This window comes from Ahaetulla prasina, chromosome 2 (assembly GCF_028640845.1).
Source record: "Ahaetulla prasina isolate Xishuangbanna chromosome 2, ASM2864084v1, whole genome shotgun sequence".
In the NCBI taxonomy this organism is placed as follows: domain Eukaryota; kingdom Metazoa; phylum Chordata; class Lepidosauria; order Squamata; family Colubridae; genus Ahaetulla; species Ahaetulla prasina.
The window spans coordinates 255,853,038-255,876,852 of record NC_080540.1 but is presented as its reverse complement, the minus strand read 5'-3'; the positions used below and the strand labels follow the sequence as shown (position 1 = coordinate 255,876,852).

Below are 23,815 nucleotides of genomic sequence, written 5' to 3'. Positions count from 1 at the left end.
TATATTTGAGATTTTCTCTTATTGTAGATGAGGAAGACTTCAGAGGATTCAAAAATGATGCCAAGGTTGATGTTAAAGACAAGCAGAAATCGTTCTTCTCCAAGCCAAAAGGGTGCATTCCAATTTAATAGAAACAGAAAAATATACAATAACCATTTTAGTCATGACTATGAACAATGTCATATTTATGTATTGGATGATATTTCTCTCTTTTCTAATGCATCCTTCAAGCAACGCTCTTTTTTTTATTTCACTTTTTTCCTGATTATAAGATCATTATACTTGGCGTAAACCAATTTAATTTTGTGTTAGAAACAATTGGTGATAGTTTTTGACCCTCGAACCTCAGGTTAATGAGAGGTTCTTCTGTTAATTGCTGTATCTTAAGATGGCCCTGTGCTGTGTAATTTTCATGACTATAAAATGACATTTAAAGTTTGTTTTACATGAGCAAGTAGAAGTACATTATTTCGTCTGTGAGCAATAGTCATCTGCCTCCTGGCTGAAAATATATTCCAGGGATAAATTGTGTTCATCTAGTAGCCTTTGTTTGTACGACAAGTTAATTAAAAGAGGAATGTCAAAATAATGTGTCCACCCACTGCGTGTGATAGAGCAGTATTGTTTTTCAAGGAAACATTCTGCACAAACATCCTTTCATTTCCGCTGTATAGATATGGAAGAACACAAGTAAGTACAATACTTTCATACAATGAAAATGTTTAAAAGAGAGAGAGAAGCATTTTCAAAACAAAGAACTATGCTCCATTTGGGAATCTCAGAATGTTTAACAAAAAGAAAAGAATAAGTGGATGAGAAAAAAAAGCAAGTATAATTGCAAATTTGGCAATTTTTTTTAAGACCATTCGTCCTAAACTAGATGAAGTTGGGTCCTTTTGGGGTAAGCTAGTTTGGAAGTGATTGATTTAAGCTATTTTGGATAGTCCAAACCTAATTTAAAATAATATTTGAGAATCAGAAAAGAACCAACGGAGTTCTGTTTTGTTCCTCTTCTCTTTTCCCCTTTGTTTTCAGATTAAAGTTGAGAAGTGGGAAATCTCTGCTTTAGGATATCTGTATAGTTGGAACTTTAATTTCAAACTCCACGGAGAAGTTTAGAAAAGCTCCATGGAGTATAGAAAAAACTTCCCACTCTTTAGGAAGTGATTCTATTAAGTTGATTTTAAAACTAATTTATTCTCCCTCACTTTAGATGAAAAAATAAATTGGAAAATGCACTGCAATCTATTTTATTTGAGTTGCTTATGTTTAATGTAGTTGTAATAATAAATTTGCTAAATTGTTTTTATGCTGGTGGTCCCCTGGGGCAGACCATGGTCCCTATAGGCAGGTAAGAAACATTAAAGAAGTGGTTTAATATATTCAGTGATATTTCCATTTTATGTATAGGGTACAGCTTTTTCTTCTATTAACTTTGTTCAAAAGGACCCACTGGACTATCCTATATAGACCAGGAATTTGAATAAGGAAAATATTTGCTAATTCAGCTTGCATTTCTCTAAGTTTCAAAATGGTATGGAAAGCAATATTACTTCTTTAAAAATTGATTAATTGATAGAACCATACATACATAAATGCTTACTATGGCAGTATTATTCTATGATCATTTTTTCCTACAACAATATTATTCTATAGCCTAATTATTTTTCATTAATGACCTTTATTAATAAAGCAATCCAGCTGTATTACATTTTTCAAAAAAAGTGTTCCTGTAAAAACTGTGTGGGATAAAAAGCATTACTTCTGCCAGATTTGTGCTAATGTGTTTCTAACTTTTCTTATATTGCTGTATTTTTTGCTCCATAAGACACACTCCCCCCCCCCCTAAAAAAAGTGGGTGGAAATCTCTGTGCGTCTTTGGTGAATAGCAGCCTGGCTGCAGCAGTGGGGTCTGTTTACAGTGCTGAACCCTGCCTCTTCTGTCTTTGGAACTGCCCAAGGAGCTGCTGATCCAGTTCTGCAGAGGGATTATTGAATCTGTCATCTACACCTCTATAACTGTCTGGTTTGGTTCTGCAACCCAACAAGACAGACACAGACTTCAGAGGATAATTAGAACTGCAGAAAAAACAATGGCAACAAACCTGCCTTCCATTGAAGACCTGTATACTGGTCGAGTCAAAAAGAGGGCTGTGAAAATATTTACAGACCCCTCACATCCTGGACATAAACTGTTCCAACTCCTACTTTCAAAACAAAGCTATAAAGCACTGCACACCAGAACAACTAGACACAAGAACAGTTTTTTCCCGAACGCCATCACTCTGCTTAACGAATAATTTCTTCAACACTGTGAAACTATGTACTAAGTCTGCACTACTATTAATCTTCTCATCATTTCCATCACACATCTCCTTCCACTTACTTGTATCCTTACAATTTATATTGATATTGATTGTTTCCTGATTGCTTATTTGTACCCTATAACTATCATTAAGTGTTGTACCTTATGATTCTTGACGAAGGTATCTTTTCTTTTATGTACACTGGGAGCATATGCACCAAGACAAATTCCTTGTGTGTCTAATCACACTTGGCCAATAAAAAATTCTATTCTATTCTATTCTATTCTATTCTATTCTATTCTATTCTATTCTATTCTATTCTATTCTTTGTCATTGCCTGCCTCTTCTATCTCTTTTCCACAGTGCAAGAGTCAATAGGCAGAGCTGGCACATGAGACTACACCTATCTGTGTTTTTGTTTTTGTTTTGTCTTGTTTTCCTCCTCTAAACCTAGGTGCATCTTATGGTCAGGTGTGTCTTATGAAGCAAAAAATACGGTAATTCATTCACTCTTCAGTGCAACCTAAACTGATGTATATATTTTGATTTAGTAACAGAAGACTACTGATAAACTTTTATGATATCAACCATTCTTTAGCAAACAGAAGGCTATATGCAAGGATGAAGATTTTGGAGATCAGGTTTATGATAACAACTTGCTATAAAATGATGCATGAAATAATATTCAAAGTAATGTGGATGAGAACCAATGTAGAAATAAACACAGGTTTGAAAGAAAAGTAAATCTATAAAGTTATTGTAAAACTAATTTATAGCAGCAGTCTGGCAATTAAGTATAAATCTTTTACTTCATTTTTTAAAAAAGAAATAGGACTTTTAAAAAATAGATTCTTGTTCAAGATATATCTATCTATCACCGATGAAAGTAGACCCTAAAGGTTTTTTTAAAATCAACAATTTACTTATTTATGAATTCAAGATCCTTTACAAGAAACCTGCAAGTCTCTGTATAATTAAAATAATCATTCCCATTCACCTCTGTTAGCCTAGAGGAAGAAGAAAAAAAGGCTTCCATTTATTAGACTAGGCAGCTATTTCCGCTTTAACAGAATAGTTGATGCACTGCTGCACCACCACACATTATTAAAGTGTTGAACATTAGAGATCTTAGATGAAGCAACATCCTGAGCTTTATTATACAGTTGCTACTTCTTTCTTATCAAGAACATAAGAATAATAAACAATGTTTTTCTTTCCTTTTTATTTATTAAAACATTTGAAAAAAGGAAACAAATTACCAACACACACACACACAAATTACCACAAAAAAAAGAAGAAAAGAGAAGAAAAAAAATTAAAAAGATGAAATATGAATCAAGAAACAGGGAGTATACACTTGTCATGAAATTTAAAGGTCAATTTTCCTAGGGGTGAAATCCAACAGGTTCTAACAGGTTCTGGAGAACCGGTAGCAGAAATTTTGAGTCGTTCAAAGAACTGGCAAGTACCACTTCTGGCTGGCCCCAGAGTGGGGTGGGAATGGAGATTTTGCAAAATCCTTCACCTGCCACACCCACCAAGCCACACCCACAGAACCGGTAGGGGAAAAAAATTGGATTTCACCCCTGAATTTTCAATCGATTGATTATGAAAAGTATTTTCAGGCATACCCTGGGTTTGTATGGTCACTTTGATTGTCAAAGGCTTTATTTACATCTAAAAAACATATTACCACTTTTATTTTTATTTTTTAAAATAAAAATACTTCATTTTTATTCATGCTGATATATTCTATTACATTTTTTTAAATCTGTACTGCTTATGTCACCTGTTTGATCACTATATATCATATTTGAAAACTCTTTTTATAATCCACACTCAATAAGAGATTTGTTTGTGTGTCTGTGGTTTTTCTGGATTATTCTGTTCTTTATTAATCAAAGTTGCATATGTTTATTCCCATGTATGTGGTATTGCCTGTATATCTTTAATTGGTTTTGGTTTTGTCAAAGGTTCTAACAATTCCTTTTCTAGTTCCTAATAATGCTGACCTATCAGCCCATTTGGGCCTGACACTTTCTCAAACTTAACTTGTTGCATTGGTTCTTTGAAGTGTTTCTTGAATAATTCAAAGTTTTTTTAAAAAAAAAATCAAAGCTTTTCATTGGTTTTTTTTTTTTTACTGCAGAATCTTCAATATATTTATTCAGGCTTTCATCATCAATATGAGCCTTATCATATAATTTTGAAGAACTTTTTAACTTCTTCTATAATTTCAAAACTTGTATTTAGCTATTTATTTATCTTTGGTGTAATGAACTTTTCCAAATGTGAACTTTAATGCAGAGTTCTTAACACCTGGCCCACAGCCCATTTTGAACCAGGCCAGGGAAATGGAAGCACGAGTATGTGCATGTGTGAATCTCCATTTGTGCAAGCAACAGGCCTGGGTATCCTTTCTTGCATTGAACCATTCCCTTTCCCCCTCATGTGAACTGCAAGGTCAGAGTATATTACTTAGAGTAATATACAAATAAAACAAGATTTCAAATCATGCTTTATTGTAGTTCCACTCAAAAGAGTAATGTGGAAAAGATTTTCCTAGTAAGTTGGACAATAATTAGTATTTCTTAATATTTATCAGCCCAGAAAAGGGGAATATCCAAGATTTAAATATACCTTCAGCCACAGAAGCTTACCAGAATTTACCTCACAGAGGTGGTGTTATGAGAACAACAGAATGCTATGCCACTTGGAACTCCTAAAAGAAAGGACAAATAAAATCAGTCAAACTATCTATCAATCAATCACTAAATGTATTAAGAAGATTTTAAACAAAGGAATTTTTAAATATAATGTAAAAAGTGTACAAGGAATGTAACTGAGACCAATCATCCGACTTTCATGAATTCACTATCATTCATTAAAAGCATATTCTATTTCTTCTAGTAACAAAATTCTTTTTCTAGGGAATTATTTGCAACGATCTACATTAAGCCTGGTTGTGTAACATATTGGTTATTGCAACTTACTCTACATGATAAATGTCTGGAGATTGCCATACATTCCAAATGCAACTTATATGGATAATGTGATGCCTGTGCTGAAAGTTCTAACTTGATTTACAGTGTTTGGGTTAAAAAATCTAAAATAATGATTTTATTTATTTATTTACTCATTCTATATGGCTGCCTATCTCACATACATAATTCTGGGCAGTGCACAACTTTAATATAACTAAAAATGTAGTAATCTATAATTACTAAAATGAACCTAAAAATACAACACAAACATAAAAATAAAAGCACAATGGCTAGTAGAATCATAAAGGAGTTTCAGCATAGGGTTACCAAATATCTGAACAGTAAAGGAGGACAATTGGAGAATAAGAACAATGGAGGCAAAACAGTGACATACTATTTTAACTTTCTTGGGCTCTGTGACAAAAAGTACATCAACAACAAAAACTGCAAAAGAAAAGTACTTGAAAATACATTTCCAGCATTAGAGAGACTGGATTTTTAATTGCAGGTATGTTCTAGAGCTGGTTAGAAATCAAAAGGCTTCAGTGTGTAACTGATTTAGGTCTTGTAAATTGCAAGCAGCCCCAATTTATCAGAGGACACTAATCAGCAAATTAGATCACAGGCAGAACCTATTACCTTGTAGTTAGTATTTTCTAGGGAAGCAAAGCACCCAGAGAAAAGCTGTTCAGAGATGAGATATTCAAAAACTCAGCAAAATTTAATTTAAGGCTATGCTTGCTGGACTAAAGATAACAAGAAATAGATGTCCTCCTTTTGATAATTCTACTTCATCACATGCTTGAGCACCACACCATGTTTTCAAAACTTTTCAGCAGGGTGGGGGACACAGAAGGAATGCTGTTTCAGGGGGCAGGTCATACTGGCAGAAAAGGCTTATCAGCTGACACTCCTTGTTCACAATATGCCTGTGCTCCCGAATCAGATAGGATGGGCAGAAATAAGTGGGAAGATACAGTCCTGTAAGTAACTGAGACACTTAAAGGATTTTAAAGATGATTACCAGAACTTTGAATTGCACCCAGAAGCAAACTGGTAGCCAATGTAGGTCATGGAGCAGTAGTATCACCAAATTGCTAGCATCGTTAACTCCCTGCATCATCTCATTCTGTAATTTCCAAGCTTTTCTATTATGTAGATCTGTACAGGCACTCTTAATCAACCAATACCATTGCTAAACCTGTGTACAAGACATGGCACTAAATAAGACATTGGTGTCTTCACTATCAGATACCATGGGAGGGGATTGGATGATCTGATCAGTTTGCCTGAAGAATTCTAGCCATTTTGTAATTCTTGAATTGAGCTAAATTCTATCCCCAAATGTTCTATATCAGGACTGTTAAACTTGTGGCTGGCAGGCTGGATGCGTCATGCGCTGGCCATGCCCATGCCCAGTTGAGCGAAGGGGGAAAAGTCCCAATATGTCACATGATGGTGCCATGATGACGTGAGTTTCATACCTCTGTTCTATATGAGATACAAGGGAGGAGAAATAGCTGGCACTGCTTTTGATTTCCAACATGGGTATCTCATTTATTTAAAATGAGTGAGGTAGAATGTCTATTTCTATAAATAGTATACTTTACCTGTGAACGTAAAACACACACACACACACACACACACATAAAAATATATATTTTTTTTTGCCAAAAATCCCTTTTAGGGAAATTCAATACACACAGGAAACACACATCATTCTTCATATTTCCAGTCTGTATCAAGTAGCAAAATTTCTTTAATATTTTGAACATCTTGTAATCTTTGTTGTGGTAAAAAAAAGCTATTTTGGATTATCTTTAAAAACCAAACTCTTCAATGTGACTTTGTCACATGACAGAATAAACATTGGGATAAGCAGAGAGTTAAAAAAAAGTGTAGTAGAATGCTAAATTTCTCTTAGCAGTGAGATTATGATGATCAGCAAGCAAAGATGGCCATGAAAGATTCAACAATATTACAAATCAGCATTATGGAATTAAAGAGGAAGTGTGCAAGATGTAATTACAGACACACAATGTAAAATTGGACTGGGTTAACCTTAATTCAGGTAAAGGAATGCTATATCCAAGTGACAATTTGGCCATAGTACACTTAGATAATTACATCCAATCAAAGCTGGGATTCTTCTAGAATTTGAGCTTTCATGTAAACCTGATTGTACTTATTGGAATAATATACAAATGTTCTATTGAATTTAAGTTTTCTGAATGTTGTGGTACAATTCTTGGCTCATAAAATAAACTGAATGTCCAATCAAATGTGAATTTGGGGATTAAATAATAAAGAAATCTATTTCAATGCAGCATTCATTTGAAATTAACATATTTAAGAATGTATTTAACTGAAAACTTTTATGCAGATGTTTTTGAGATGGACTGGCTTTATGAATGCAAAAGCAACAGAATAGAAATTGATTGCTTGTCCATATCTAACATGTTATCTTTAACCCATTATATATTGTTGTAATGGATTTTTTAGAGGTTGGAAAGAATGGCAATTATTACAAGTTTGCAAAATATGCACATTCTTTTATTAACAGGAAAACTGATAGCTACTTCTCTACTATATTATCCAGGTGGTTTACAAAATGATCAAAGTATTCCTACCGAAAAAAAAACACCTTAAATAAATGTTATGCTTGAGTAAACAAATTCAGTTGTCCAGATTTCTATAATGAAACTTTTCCCTCTTAATAAAGCTGGTTAATAAAACACTTAGATTTTCATATCTAACTCCTTGAGTAATAAACATCTGTTTGGAGAATGACCTTTAACTTCATTGCCACTGGATGAACTGATTAGTGTATTCCTGGAATATAAAGACAGTGCCCATTGATGTATCTGCATTGATTATTTTTAAGAATGCTTCTGTCCATGGCATAAGTCTCAGAGAAATTCTTACAACGAATGGGTGCAGTCAAATGCATGGTTTGAAAATATGGCCAAACGGAAAGTGGGGGCGAGACAAAATTGAGAGTGAAACATGGCAGTTTGATGTAACTACTCATGATCAGCTTATCAATGCTTGTCTAAGTTAAATTATTATCTTGTTTTTAATGACTGTTTATACATACCTGATATTAACTTTAGTGGATATTTTCACCAATAATATTTAACACAAATGTTAGATATATACCTGACACTGATTTTCCCTGATTTATCTAATATTCCAGTTTCAAATGACATCTGAGGAAAAAAGAATAAGCTTTAATATGGCTAATTGAAACAGTAAAATATAGAAGTCTTGATTTTCTATTGTATAACTAAGTTTCTATTGATATGGGTAGCTTCTATGAACACCAAAATAACTCCTAATTTAGTTCCTTGAGAACAATAATTTAATTACTTTGCACAATATGATGGAGAGGCTACTAAACTAATGAAGAAATTTTCCACTGGTGTTTCTTGGTATTGAAAAAAAAATCAAACTGAAAGACCAAATGTAAAAGAAGGATAAAAGGATTCAATGTTTTCCCATCTTATGTACAGTCTCATTTTAAAATACTGTTAGTACCAAGACAATGCTTTATTAAACTCTTTATGTCACAGATGGACTCTTGCCTACTATTATCAAATATTTCCAGTCTACCTTGAAGGACGTTGTACATTGATTTTCAACTTTCTCAAATGAATTGCATTAGCTTGTTCATTTCTCTTGTTTCACATAAACAATGCCAGGATATTCTGTGAAACATAACAAAAACATTTAGACTGTATTCTCAAGTGACCTTGAGGGAGTCCCTTCTGAAGAAAGGTAGCCTTTGTGGCTGCATTCATTTCTGTAGAAAACATACCAACTTAGAAATGAAAACTGTATAGAAGTCCAAGTTACATTTCCTGAAGAAAAAGTAAATTCACCAGATTTTCAAACCAGGCATTAAAAGATGCAACTTTAACTCCTTAAAAAAAATCCTCTTCAACAGTACATGATTATTTAGGTTTCAAGGAAGGAAGCCTAAAATATGGCACTTGGAAGTCATACAATATAATGTATTTTCTGTTTACGGTAAAAACAACAACACTTAAATGAAATTTCAAATAAAATTGATTTACAGATCTTGTTTCTCAGTGGAAGTTTGCATTATTATTTGGCATGACTTCTTTTTATTTAAAAAATAATATAATGTGTAATTTGCTCCAATTAGCATTTCTGGAATTTTGTTTGACATTTTAAACAAAAGAATCAGAGAAAATTGGAATGGTATACTGTAAACCAAACAGGACATAGAAATCAAACTTTGAGACACCATCTGATTTTTAGGTTATAACAGGTTATAACAGGTTATACAGTATAGAAGAGTTTTCCAGGGAGATAATAAACACTTTTTATATTAGTTTTAATGGCCTTGTTAACACATAGGGCATTAATTTTGCTGTAGTAAAATGAAAAGAATCAAATAAAATAGTCCCACTTAGAAAATTCCAATGAAATATTTTGTGCGAATTGTGTACTGATGTGTCAAGTTTGCATTCAGGCCCTTACCATAGAATTCCTCTAGGAGATCTAACCTCCTCTCTGGACTTTTTGGAGGAAGATAGGATGAGGCAACAAAGAATAATAAATACTATTTCATATATAATGAACCTTAATATACATATATAAAATCTAAAGATCTAGTTCTTTATTTAGTTAGGTCCCAAGGATCACTTTTAAATTTTTACCTACCCTTTTTTCAGATTTGTCCATTATGGCTTCCTACAAACTATTTCCAGTTAAGCCTTCCTGGTTGAAGATAAGATTTTTCTGCCTTGCTGGTTTCCCCCTTGATGAGATGGAACAAAATATTAAATATTTTGAGTGTTCTATTATGTGGAACAATGGGAACTCAGACTAAGTCACTTTTGTCTCACTGTCATAAAATGCCTCCTACCATCAACATGTAGTAAATAGGGTGAAATAAAGCAAAATAGTATTGTAGGAAATAATCAGGGGTGAAATGCTCCAGTTCGGACCGGCTCGCACAATCCGGTACTGATGGCGGCTGCTGGTTCGGAGGACTGGTAGCAAAAATCCCTGGCCCCACCCCCCGCCTCTGCTGAGCCGCACCATCAGCAGAGGGTTGTTTTTTTTACTTTTAAAAGCCGGTTTTTCTTCAGCCGAAAACAGCCTTTAAAAGTAAAAAAAGCCTTTGAGGATCCCGCCTCTCAGCTGAGATCTTTAAACTTTAAAAAAAAAAAAGTCTCCTTTGGCAATCTCACCAGAGTTCCTCATCAGCAGAGCCTTACTTGTACTCTTACTTGTAGAAAACATGTTTTCTACAAGTAAGAGTAGAGATTCTAAAGCACTTACCTGATTACTGATGAACGCATGACTTTTTTCGCAGCCCGAAAGCAGTTTCACTTTTAGCCCAGACAGAATCAATTGCTTAGCTAATCTATTTCCTCAGTGATCAACTAATGCTGGCTGGCTTTGCTGGCTGAGGAACTCTGGGAATTGAAGTCCACAATAAAATAAAATAAAATAAAATAAAATAAAATAAAATAAAATAAAATAAAATAAAATAAAATAAAATAAAATAAAATAAAATAAAATAAAATAAAATAAAATAAAATAAAATAAAATAAAATAAAATAAAATATTTGTGCAGCTTTCTGAGATTTGGTGTGTTTTTATAGTGTTTCACTCTAACTACACAAAAACACAAAATCTCAGAAAGCTGTATGTGGCATTTTTTGTGTGTGTGTGTGTCTGTTGTGTTGTGTGTGTGTAAAGTGTGAAAGTTGGTTTTTGAGCTTTTTGTGGCTATGTGAAGTGTGAAGTGCAGCTGCTTTTACATTGTGTGTGAGTCAGTTGTGTTGTGTAGTGTGTGTGTAAAGTGTGATAGTTGATTTTTGGTACCTCTTATTGTTTTTTATACTTTGTTTATTATTTTTATTATTTATTGTTATTGGCCACGCCCACCCAGTCATCTGACCACCAAGCCATGCCCACCAATTAAGTCACGCCCACAGATTTTAGATTTCACCCCTGGAAATAATGGAAACAGAACTTTGACTATCAAGGAAGAAACTGCAGTGAATTTATTTCAGTGCAAACCATGAACAAATAAGAACGTAGCAAAGTTCTTCTCTGGCTCCTGGCTTGCTATTCTCCACTTTCTACCCTGACGCATGCAGAGTGCAAGTTTTTGGGAATCAGCAAACTGTTGGCAAGGCTGACAAATAATGCCACTTAGTGACTAGCATTCATGTCACCTATGACTATTGTATTTACAAATTCAGAAGAACAGCATTCTTGAATACAACAATATTAAATACTCATTTTTTATCATTCTTTTTTCAGTTATAATATAGACAAAAATTCATAGGGAAATGTAAGGAAGTTACAATTTTGATAGTGTTCTAAGGAAGGTTTAGGCTTATTCTCTTACCATTGTGATACTTAATTTTGGGTTTTGCTACCAGTCTCTGAATTGTTAAGCTCTTTATGAGCTTTTTTATTTTAACTTTTCTGCTTAGTCTTTATGTATATGTATAACTTGTATTGTTTGAGTCTACAGAGATTTAGGGAGCAATATCAATAGGATCTGTAGCTGTGGTCTTGATATCAAAGATTGCCATCAATAACTAATTACCGTCACCTTGCTATTAGTAAGGGCAACTGGAGGAAGATGATTAAGGTAGTGTGAACTGCATTAAAGTCAATTGATTAACTTGCTTCCACAACATATATTGGATAAGTAAGCCAATACTGCAGTGTGCTAATGCCAATACCAGCTTGATCATGCAACAATGTTTTTAAAGAAGCTCTTTTAAAAAGTTGTATGATAAGAGCCTTTTATCATAAAAATACATATAAAAGCAGTAAGCAATATCAATACCTTTTCATTTGCAAATTACTATTAAAGCAATAACACTTATTCCATCATATTTTCCACTTCAGTTTTTCATGCTTACACTGATGGTTCCAAAACTAATCCAGGATATCACAAACACATTATGGAATGGTGCCTAGAGTGGAGCAAAAAGATCAGGTATGACTCTATTCAAAATTCATTCTTAAAACTTCTTAGATAAATTTGGACTGGCAATAATCTCTCATTCTAAATTATTTTGCATGATAATAGCCATTAATCTGAGACTGTTTGTCTGAATTCAATGTTTTCAGATGTTTTGGAATAATTCCATGAGATCTGATGGATCTCTTGGGAACCTCTTGAGAATAGGAGAAAGGAAACAGGTACTTTAGAGGTTTCCAATTGTTGTGGGCAAAACTTAGAACAAAGGCACTGGAAGTTGTAGAACCAAGCATAAATTTGAATTACTCCAAAGACTGAATATAGCATAGGAAGAGATCAATAGGAAATGGAAAATGCCCTATTTTTGAGTCATAGGAGTCATTGTGTTCCCATTCTAGGTTCACATCTATAAGAGCAAGTGTGAAAGAACATAGCAGCATTGTATAAGATTAAATTATCAACATAAACATAGGCATTCACAATATCTGATGGAAGCATGTAAATATGCTTGTGTATAACTGCCTACGTCACCAAAAGTGACTCTGGCTGGTGCACTACAAATGGGCAAAGCCATTTATATCCTTATAATCACCTTTATCACCTTTAAAGCACTCCATGGCATTGGACCGGGATATTTACGGGACCGCCTGCTGCCGACAGTTACCTCCCATTGTCCGATACGTCCAGTGTGCGCCCACAGGGAGGGTCTTCTTAGGGTGCCGTCGGCTAGTCAATGTCGGCTGGCAGCCCCCAGGGGAAGGGCGTTCTCTGTGGGGGCCCCGGCTTTATGGAATGAGCTGCCGGTGGGACTCCATCTCCTCCCTGATCTCCGGACCTTTAAGCGCGAGCTCAAGACTTTCTTTTTTTACCAAGCGGGGCTGGCCTGATTGATTTTAGTATAGGGATTTTAGTGGGTTTTTTATAGGGTTTTACCTAGGTTTTAGTTTTGATAAATTTTAGCTAATATTTTAATGTTACAGCGATTGAATCAGTTTTTTAAATTTGATAGTGTATTTTAAATTTTTGGGGATTCTTGTCATTTTATTGGCTGTACACCGCCCTGAGTCTTCGGAGAAGGGCGGTATAAAAATATGAATAAATAAATAAATAAATAAAAATATATTAAAAATTTTTTAAAAACCACACATTAACAGTAACTATTATAAAAACTGAAATACAAACCCTGGTGAAGAGGGAATAAAAATAGCCAGCTCAACAATGGTGCCACCTAAGCATATCTCCAGTTCCCTGGGAGCCAAAGTCATAATAATATAACCAGGTCTTTAGGGTCTTCCAGAGTATAAAAAGAGATGAAGATTACAGTAATATAATTTCAGGGAGAAAAATGTTTCATAGGGCAGGGGCCATGGCAGAGAAGGCACATCTGAAATATAGGTCCCTATATAATGCTACCCACAGCATGCCTTTTCTACCAGAGCTAGTGGATTGGGCTGGTGTAACTGGAGACAGACTGTCTGTTAGATAGCCTGATGTTTACAGGGCTTTATAGATCAAAATCAGCCCCTTGAATTGGATTCAAAAGCAAATTGGCAATCCATGTAGCTCACAAACCAGAAATATAACATGTACTGTTCTTAGAATGCACATAAATACTCGCATTGCTTCAGCATGTACCAAGTGAAGCTTTTGGGTACTGTTCAAAGATAGCACCATGTAGAGTGCATTGCAATAATTCAAACTGGAGGTAATTAGGCCATGATTGATTGTGAGCAGGGCCTGCTAATCCAGGAATCCCTTGACTATCACTTGCTTATCCAGGACAAATTGTGATTCTAGGAGGACCTCGAGTTCTGTACTAAGTCTATCTGGGGCAATGTAGCCCCATCCAGCACCAAAGATAGTCCAGCATAATACTAGAACCAGTTGGTCCCAAAATTCAGAGCCACTCAGTCCCCAGAGATAGTTGAAGTTTGTATCCTAGACAAAAAAAATGTGCTGTTGTTGTACTTTCTAGGTTACTTCCCTGGAGTATAAGGGAAAATTCCCATCCAACCCTAATCTCTTCTTTTAGAAAAGAATCCATCTCTCATTTTTCTCTTTATTCTTCTAACAAAATTGTCAGTATCTATATATTGATCATGGAAGTCTTTTTCATTATTATTATTATTATTATTATTATTATTATTTGCTTTAATAAAGTCAAGTATGCTTCAGTGTATCCATTGGATGGTCCAGATAATGAGTACCAATTTTTCAGTTGGCCTACTTCATTCCTCTCTTTTAGAAACTACAATACAAGAAATGAGAATAGTTAGAAGAAAACCCTTTTTATTTGTCAATACATCTCTTCATACTGATAATATATTGAAATAATTTGGCATAGATCATCTCTTAAATTACATCCTCAATCGGATGACCTAGACCTAGCTACTGTATTGCTTAATTATTTCCCAATAAGATCTATAGTTTTTACAGCTGTATTTTTCACATTCGTTGTTCAGCTAAATTTAGCACAATTTAAGACTTGGTTTATAACATAAAACAGATATATCTTTTAGGAAGAGAAGAAAAATTGTTACTTTTTCAAAAGAAATAAATTTGTGTCAGTTGGTGTCTACTGACCCAACTAGAACATAGTGCTATTTATTAAACTTCTTAACAGCCATAATGGAGTTATAGAGCAGATATTCTAAGGATAAATGGCTTCAATTATTTTATTGTGTGGAACAATGAGAGTCACGGTGATGATGTTACTACAATGAAAACAATGGAATTATTTTCACACTTGAGACAGAATCAGATATATTGGGAAAATCTTACACTCTCATTACAAATGAGGAAACTACTATCTATGAAGTAAAGGACTTTGATAATAGAGCACGAAGACTTATTTGTATAGAAATAGTGAAAGAAGACCCTGCAACTTCCTTCTGCTGTTCATCCATAGAATCATAGAATTGACCTTTCAATCCATTCCTTTTGGTTAGTGCAGGAACACTATTAAACATTCCAGTTTGATAGCTGTCTAAACTACATTCAATAAAGGAGAGCTTACTACTTTTTTGAGGAAAATTTTATGCGAATAAATTGCTGTTAGGAAGTTCTTCCTAGAGCCAATCAAAATCTGCCTTCCTATAACTTAAATCCATTATTCTGAACTCTGCACCTAGAATAAGAGAAAATAGGTTTTGACTTTTTCCTACATGACATCATTTCAGGTATTTGAAGAGTTATCATGTCTTTGCTTCTTTGGCTCCAATTGATTGGCAACAGAAATGGGGGAGGTGACTTTTTGGAAGGACTGAGATGAGTTTCCTGATTGCTTATTTGTATCCTATGACTATCATTAAGTGTTGTATAATAAAGTGTTAAATTTTTACCCTATGACTATCATTAAGTGTCGTACTTTATGATTCTTGATGAACATATCTTTTCTTTATGTACATTGAGAGCATATGCACCAAGACAAATTCCTTGTGTGTCCATTTCACACATGGCCAATAAAAAATTCTATTCTATTCTATTCTATTCTATTCTATTCTATTCTATTCTATTCTATTCTATTCTATTCTATTCTATTCTATTCTATTCTGCTCTGCCCTGCCCTGCCCTGCCCTGCCCTGCCCTGCTCTGCTCTGCTCTGCTCTGCTCTGCTCTGCTCTGCTCTGCTCTGCTCTGCTCTACTCTACTCTACTCTACTCTATTCTATTCTATTCTATTCTATTCTATTCGAGTTGAACATAATATCTATTAAGGTACTCTAAATCCTTTAGCTGATACTAATCTGTGATTAGTAGAGCACTGTTATTTCTTTTGATTAATATTAATTCAAGGATTGTTGGTTTCTCTTTACCATGTAGGGAAAAAAATGAGTGAGACAAGTCAGGAATTTCTAGAAAGTGCTGTGTTTGACAAATTTGATTTTCCCAATATTTGTTAATTAATGTCTTCCAGAAGTAACACTTCAAACCACTTTGAAAGATGTACAATTCATTTTAGAATGCATCACAGTATCTCTTTCTAAATAGACAGACTGAATAGGCATTAATAACAATATTGCCTTTATTTGTTCTTTTATCTGCGTTAACACAAATAGCTTCTCAATATGTCTTGGAATTTGTCCTGCATTGTCCCTGATCCAGTTCAATTATTCCATTTAGTTCAGTTATTTCAATTCCATGTAGCAGTAATCAAGACTTGTTGCCTTTTACAGGACATAGCTATGTCTTCTCTGCCCTTTAGGGATCCACCATTCTGTCTCTCATTTTGTAACATCTTTTTTCCTCCTCTGAACACTTAGAACCTGTCTCCCTTGCAGGAATCTTAAAATTATTTCTTAGTTTATGCAGTATAGAATATTTATTACAGCAATTATAGTTGTTATTGTCATCCTCTGTGCTTGCTCCTCTGTTTATTCTTCTAATGGAGAATTGCTTCCACTTTCTGTTCCTGTGGTGAACTGTGCTTTTTTTTTAATGAATAAATCCTACCTCTTTTCTATCAAAGGAAAGGTGTCCATTTAAAGCTCCCATCTTTTGACTTTTACTCAAGAACTGCAATTATATGCCAGTTTCACCAACCCCAGGCAGGAGGAAAAATATGCCACAAACACTGTAAGCTATAGTTACAATTATAGTTATAGTCCATTATTTGATGCTGGAACACTTGTCTTCCTAGCTCCGGTCATTCTGTATTTCGTTCCCCAATATGTTGATGAAACAGAACCGTTAACTTGGTGGGGGCAACAGGCAGGAGAGAAAGGGAAAGAGACCTTATTTTATGGAAGGAGAGGCCACTTAACATTCTATGGCTCAGAGAAGCCAACTGCTAAACCTGCTTAGATTCAAAGCCTAGTAGAATGTATGAAACCTATAAACAATTCCCCATTTGTCTAAACTGGGTTATGTGGGTGTTATTACCTACATTAAAAGAGTCTTGCAAGTACAAATCTCCCCCTATTTTTTTTAAAGCCAGGAAAATTTAGGATGAGTCTTTTCTGAGCTTCTTGCCTTGTCAAATAATTTACACAGACTGTATTACTATTATTCTTCCCTTCCTTACTAGTATCTATCTCTTCCCACTTATTAATATATATTACAAAAATAAATAAATAAATAAATAAATAAATAAAATGAATAAAGTGTATATTACATCTATTAATTAGTGTTATTGATCATTGATTACTTAGTTTTATTGATCATCCAGTAAATCAAAATTCTATACCAATTCAACAACCTCAACAACAACAGCAACAACCACCACAACAACAACTACCATAACCAGCCACCTATCCAACAAATGACATTTCTTTACCCATCAAAGATGCCATTGAACAAATGTCATCTTTGCCATTTTATTTGGTCCTGAGGACACAAATGAATCCAATGATATTACAAAAGTATGTGACATCATCAGCAATTGTCAGACACCATCCATCTCCCCAGAAGAAATCATCGCTGTTTCCCGATATGGCCCTGATTTTAAATACAGTGAGGGTTCTGTGGCTCCACATTTCTGCAGAGTAATTTGCAAAAATTAGACTAGCAAAAGGAAATTCATTCATACCATCAATTCAATTGCAAGAACCAACTCAAACTATAACAAACTTTGCTTAAGGCCTACCTATCTACATTTCAAAGAATTTGCTCCTGTGAACTATGTGTGAACTCAAAACACGCCAAAACCAGGGAGAAACTGACTTATACATTGATTACTGTGCTGACTGTATTAAAAGTAAGAAAAACAGTCCGCATCCCAATAACCACCACCCCAACAAACAACACTAGGCATGCATGCCCCTAACTTTCTCAAAATCCACTGCCCCAGACCTTAAATGCAAACTACTTAATTCACGAAACCTCGTAAACAAAATACCAGAATTCCTCCTTCTACTAAATACGACTATATTCGACATTATATTTTTATGCAAGACATGGCTGATTTCATCACTACCAGACTCCATTACCACAGTAAGAGACTGTCACGTGTACAGGTCCAACCATGAAATCTGCAGAGGGGGTGGTGTTGCTATCTTCTATAAGAAATCCCAAAATCTAAAAAATATTCAAATTACACAGGAGTTAGCTCTTCCTGAAACCATCATATGCAACCTCTTCCTAAACACCACAATTTTCTTCATACTCTGTTACAGAGCCCCTGATTACGACCTTGTACATGCGAACAAACTAACATCACTACTAACATGGGCAGCCTCCTGCCCACACCTTCTTATCTTTCTTGGTGACCTAAATCTACCTTTTATTAATTGGACCCTAATCAAATGTACAACTGAACCCATACATGCAACCCTGTACAATGCTGTAACTAATCTGGGACTAGATCAACTAGTAACTAATAACACTAGACTCAACAACTGTCTTGATCTCATCTTCTACAAAAGTTTAAATTCAATTTATGGATTACAAATAAAAGAACCTTTTTCCAACAGTGACCATAACATGATAGAGTTTTATCTCAACTTAGGTCCTCACATAGATAACGATGGAATCCCAAAGTATAAGTTTAGAAAAGCCAACTATGATCTCATAACTGATGACCTTTCATCTCTTGATTGGCAAACTCTATTCACTGACTCCATCACTGCCGAAGACCATTATAACATTTTTTTGCAAGAAGTCAAAAGAATCATCAAACTATACGTACCACTAATAACCCCTAAAACCAGGAAAAATAAATTACCCATAACAATAAGGAAGCTTCAGACCAAACAAAAAAAAAATTCTTTGACGCAAAAACAAAACTGGCTACGTAGCTAACTTTAAAAGTCACTACAAAACCGTATGCTGATAGATAAAGGCAGAATGCATCAGTTATCACAGCAAACAAGAGGAAAACCTAACATGCACTAAATCCACCTGGGCCTTCTACAATTTCATAAAAAACAAACTTAAAGACTCAAGATTCATCTCACCATTAAAAGGACCAAACAGGAAAGACTGTAATGATGAAACCGTTAAGACCAACCTCTACAACACATTCTTCAGTTCAGTCTTTGTAAACAGCAATGGCTCATGCCCCTCATTTTCTAATTGTACCATAACTACTCACAACAATCTATAACATGTCGATTTCACAGAAGATGCCATTGAAAAGGCACCATGCAAGCTAAAACCATCTCTATTGATTGGCCCTGATGGATTATGTGCCTACTTCCTAAAGAAGCTCTCAACCACCATAGCAGAACCACTTAGCATAATCTAGAAAATATCTTTCAGAACCAGCTCCTTACCTAACTTATGATCACTAGCCACAGTCATCCCGATCTTCAAAAAGGGTGACCCCAACCCCTAATTACAGACCAATCTCCTTATGTTGTGTCACCTACAAAGTCATGGAATCAATCATAAACCAATCCATTACCCTCTATTTAGAGACTAACAACCTACTCTCTACAAGCAATTTGGGTTTAGAAAAAAATTGTCCTGCAACCTGAAATTATTACACTGCAAAAAAATATGGACTTCAAAACTTGACCAGGGTAAATTAATAGATGCAATTTATATATACTTCTGTGAAGCTTTCAATTCAGTGGTACATGATAAGCTACTTCTAAAACTAAAATCTTATGGCATTTCCAGATTCCTGCGTAAGTGGATAGCTGTGTTCCTATCAAATAAGCAGCAAATAGTCAAAATAGGGAACACCTTATTTAACCCTGCACCTGTTGACAGCGGTGTTCCCCAAGGCAGCATTTTAGGACCCACAATCTTTATACTTTATATAAATGACCTTTGCGATCATATTATAAGCAACTGCATTCTCTTTGCAGATGATGTAAAACTATTCAGCACCACTGACAATGCTGCTACTCTACAAAAAGACCTTGACTATGTGTCAGAATGGTCAAACAATTGGCAACTCCAAATCTCAATCAACAAATTCTCTGTCTTACACATTGGGGAAAAAATCAGAACACAAAATAGAACCTGGATACAACCTAACAGATGACCCTCACTCTGTCAAAGACCTTGGAGTATACATCTCAAATGATCTAAGTGCCAGAGCTCACTGTAACAGTATTGCTAAAATAAAAAAGCATTAAAAGTTGTTAACCTAATCTTGCGTAGCTTCTTCTCTGGTAATATTGAACTGCAAACTAGGGCAAACAAAACTTTTGCCAGACCAATTCTTGAATACAGCTCATCTGTCTGGAACCCGCTACTGCATATCAGACATTAATACAATTGAATGAGTCCAGAGATATTTCATGAAAAGAGTCTTCCACTCCTCTGCTCGCAACAGAATACCTTATGCCACCAGACTTCAAATTTTGGGCTTAGACAACTTAGAACTTCGCTGTCTTCGGTCTGACCTAAGCATAGTACATAAAATCATCTTCTACAATGTCCTACCAGCCAATGAATACTTCAGCTTCAACCAAAACAATACAAGAGCATACAATAGATACAAACTCATGGTAAACTGATCCAAACTAGACTGCAGAAAATACGACTTCAGTAACAGAGTTGTCAATGCCTGGAATGCACTACCTGACTCTGTGGTTTCTTCCCCAAATCCCCAAAACTTTAACCTTAGACTGTTGACCTCACCCCATTCCTAAAAGGTCTGTAAGGGGCATGCATAAGCGTACTACCGTTCTGCATAAGCGTACTACCATTCTTGTCCTAATGTTTTCCTTTATTTGTATCCTTTTCATGTATTTATAATTATGTTTACATTTGTATCAGTCATAAAATACATGCTTGACAAAATAAATAAAATAATATATATCTAAATATGTAAAATAATATATAATATGTATCTTTTTATTCCTGATGAATGTATTTTATTCTCCTTATGTACACTGAGAGCATATACACCTAAGACAAATTCCTTGTGCGTCCAATCACACTTGGCCAACAAAGAATTCTATTCTATTCTATTCTATTCTATTCTATTCTATTCTATTCTATTCTATTCTATCCTATTCACTATCCAGCTTCAGGCTATTCTTTTTCTGATATAACCGTTCCCTAGGCAGCCTCTCTTCAACTTGTCTCACAAAATCTTACCCACATACCATTTCAAAAAATAACAATTATGCAAATTCTACTATTTGCTACCTTAAGATATATTTATACTCTTAGTGCTCATAAAGATATCCTAAAAAATTAAAAGATTTGCCGTTTTAGAATTTCTCAAATTTAGAAGGCTTTCTTACAAGCATATTGTTGTAAAAATGGATGAATTGTTATTTTCAAAACATAAAATATTATGTCTATTTTATTCATCTTCTTTTCAAAGTTCAGCTGATGCATTTCATTATGGGTCAAATATTAACTTCTATTCCTCAAATATATGCTGAAATCTGAAAATTTGAATTTTTTTTTTATGAAAGCATGTAATAAATGATGAAAAAAATAGATAAAAAAATTAATTAATGAGATTTTGCAGCAAAATTTCAATCACCCAATTTAGACAGAATGATGTGTTTTGGGATTTTATAAAGGAGAATTTGACAGTATTATACAAGGTGAATGATTTTCCTCAATGCATTAAGTAAAAATGACAGGAGTTAAAATATATAACATGAGAGAAAGTACAAAGGATGTCAGTTAAATTTCCATAGTGGCATTTTTATGAGAGGAATTTCCATTTTTTAAAAAAATAAAAAATAAAGTAAGTCAACTACTTTAAGATGAAATAGGTGCCTTTTCTCTAGTCCTGGCTCCATATTTACAAGGGAGAAAGAATTACAGGGCCATTGTATTGTATATGTCCTTTCTAAAAATATAGATATAAAAACATCTCCAACTGCAATAATAAAAAATAGTGTCTCCAATAAATTAAGACAAACAAAAGACAAGGGCAGATCTCATTGTTCAATATTTTAAACCTAGCTGTGTTATTGACAAGTTTATGAGTTTGTTGATTGATGGATATATATCAGATCAGATATATTGGAAGAGAACAGTCCAGAGAATAAACATTTTGACACTTCTAACAGAGAGAACTTTAATCAACATATCTGTTCATATGGCAGGTTATTTGAGTTGTGTATAGCACATTCACATTGCTTTGACACTTCACATTCATTCTTGATTTAATTTAGGGGCATACATTAAGTAAGAGACATAAAATTGTCATTGGCTCATTTCTTTGTTTAAAAATAAAGTGCATATATATGTCAGCCAAGTAATAAAATGTTTTTCCTTATTCAGATGAAAATGTTTAATAATAAAAAGTTTGTTGAGAAAAAAATAAGTTATCCTAGTTCTTTGATTAATCTGACTACTGACTAGTTTCTTACCTAATGGCAATAGAGCATTACTCCACTGGATCAGAATTATAAATACATTCTTCCTTTGAGATGAATCTTTGATTTTACACTATTATTTCAGAATAATAATTTTCTAGGTGATAAAAGCTACAATGAATATTGCCTATGAGTCAGCAAGTCCTATTCTTCATAGCATAGTATATATTTATTCCTTTAAAAATATACATTAACGCTAAAGCTAACAATACATTTATTACTGAATAATTTCATGGGACTAAAATATCAAAGTAAATGTATATTTAAGATAGGAAAAAAATGATTGCAGTTTTCAGATTGTACTGCTTTATGGTCTCAGAAGGATATACCTTTAGAAAACATTAACCTTAATGCATATCCTTTTAGGTTTGTATAGAAGCCTATGGGGGGCGGCATAAAGAATAAGGTGGATGATCTCTGGAGGGCCAGAGACAGGGGTTATTCCTCTGCCCTGGTCCTATTAGACCTCTCAGCGGCTTTCGATACCATCGACCATGGTATCCTGATGCGCCGGTTGGAGGGGTTGGGAGTGGGAGGCACCGTTTATCGGTGGTTCTCCTCCTATCTCTCCGACCGGTCGCAGACGGTGTTGACAGGGGGGCAGAGGTCGGCCGCGAGACACCTCACTTGTGGGGTGCCGCAGGGGTCGATTCTCTCGCCCCTCCTGTTCAACATCTATATGAAGCCATTGGGTGAGATCATCAGTGGCTTTGGGGTGAGATATCAACTGTACGCTGATGATACTCAGCTGTACTTTTCCACCCCGGGCCACCCCAACGAAGCTGTTGAAGTGTTGTCCCGGTGTTTGGAAGCCGTACGGGTCTGGATGGGGAGGAACAGGCTCAAGCTCAATCCCTCCAAGACGGAGTGGCTGTGGATGCCGGCACCCCGATACAATCAGCTGCAGCCGCAGCTGACTGTTGGGCGCGAGTTATTGGCCCCAAAGGAGGGAGTGCACAACTTGGGTGTTCTCCTGGATGCACGGCTGTTGGGGTTTTTTTTGTTTTTTTTTAAAGTTTTATTTTCATTTTCCAACAACCTATTCAATATACAGTCTCTTATTCAACATTAGTCATTAAATTTTCATTTGTTACTTATTCGGACCTGCCCAGCTACCACTTCCTTCTTAACAAACCTTTCCTCCTCCCTTCTCTACTTTCTTCTACTTTCTTCATCCTTCCTCTCCTTCACTTTTCTACGTCCTCTCCTCTTTCCCTACTCTTCTCTTCCACCCTTTCTAACCCTCTCTCTTTCCCCTTTCTTCTTCCTCTCCTTTCCCCCTTTTCTACCTCTCTCTTCCTACCTA

At 34.8% G+C, this 23,815-nt stretch overlaps 1 long non-coding RNA gene across 2 annotated transcripts in view; it reads left to right on the top strand.

Annotated features, from left to right (window-relative positions):
* The first annotated feature begins 663 nt into the window (after positions 1 to 663).
* Positions 664 to 23,815, top strand: part of LOC131193299 (uncharacterized) — a 55,484-nt gene continuing 32,332 nt past the window's right edge. Inside the window, exon 1 of one of the 2 annotated variants that reach the window (XR_009153877.1) lies at positions 664 to 690. This is a non-coding gene — a long non-coding RNA (uncharacterized LOC131193299). Of the gene's footprint in view, positions 691 to 12,193; positions 12,288 to 23,815 lie in introns of those variants that run through there. The other variant, XR_009153876.1, reaches the window with a different exon arrangement.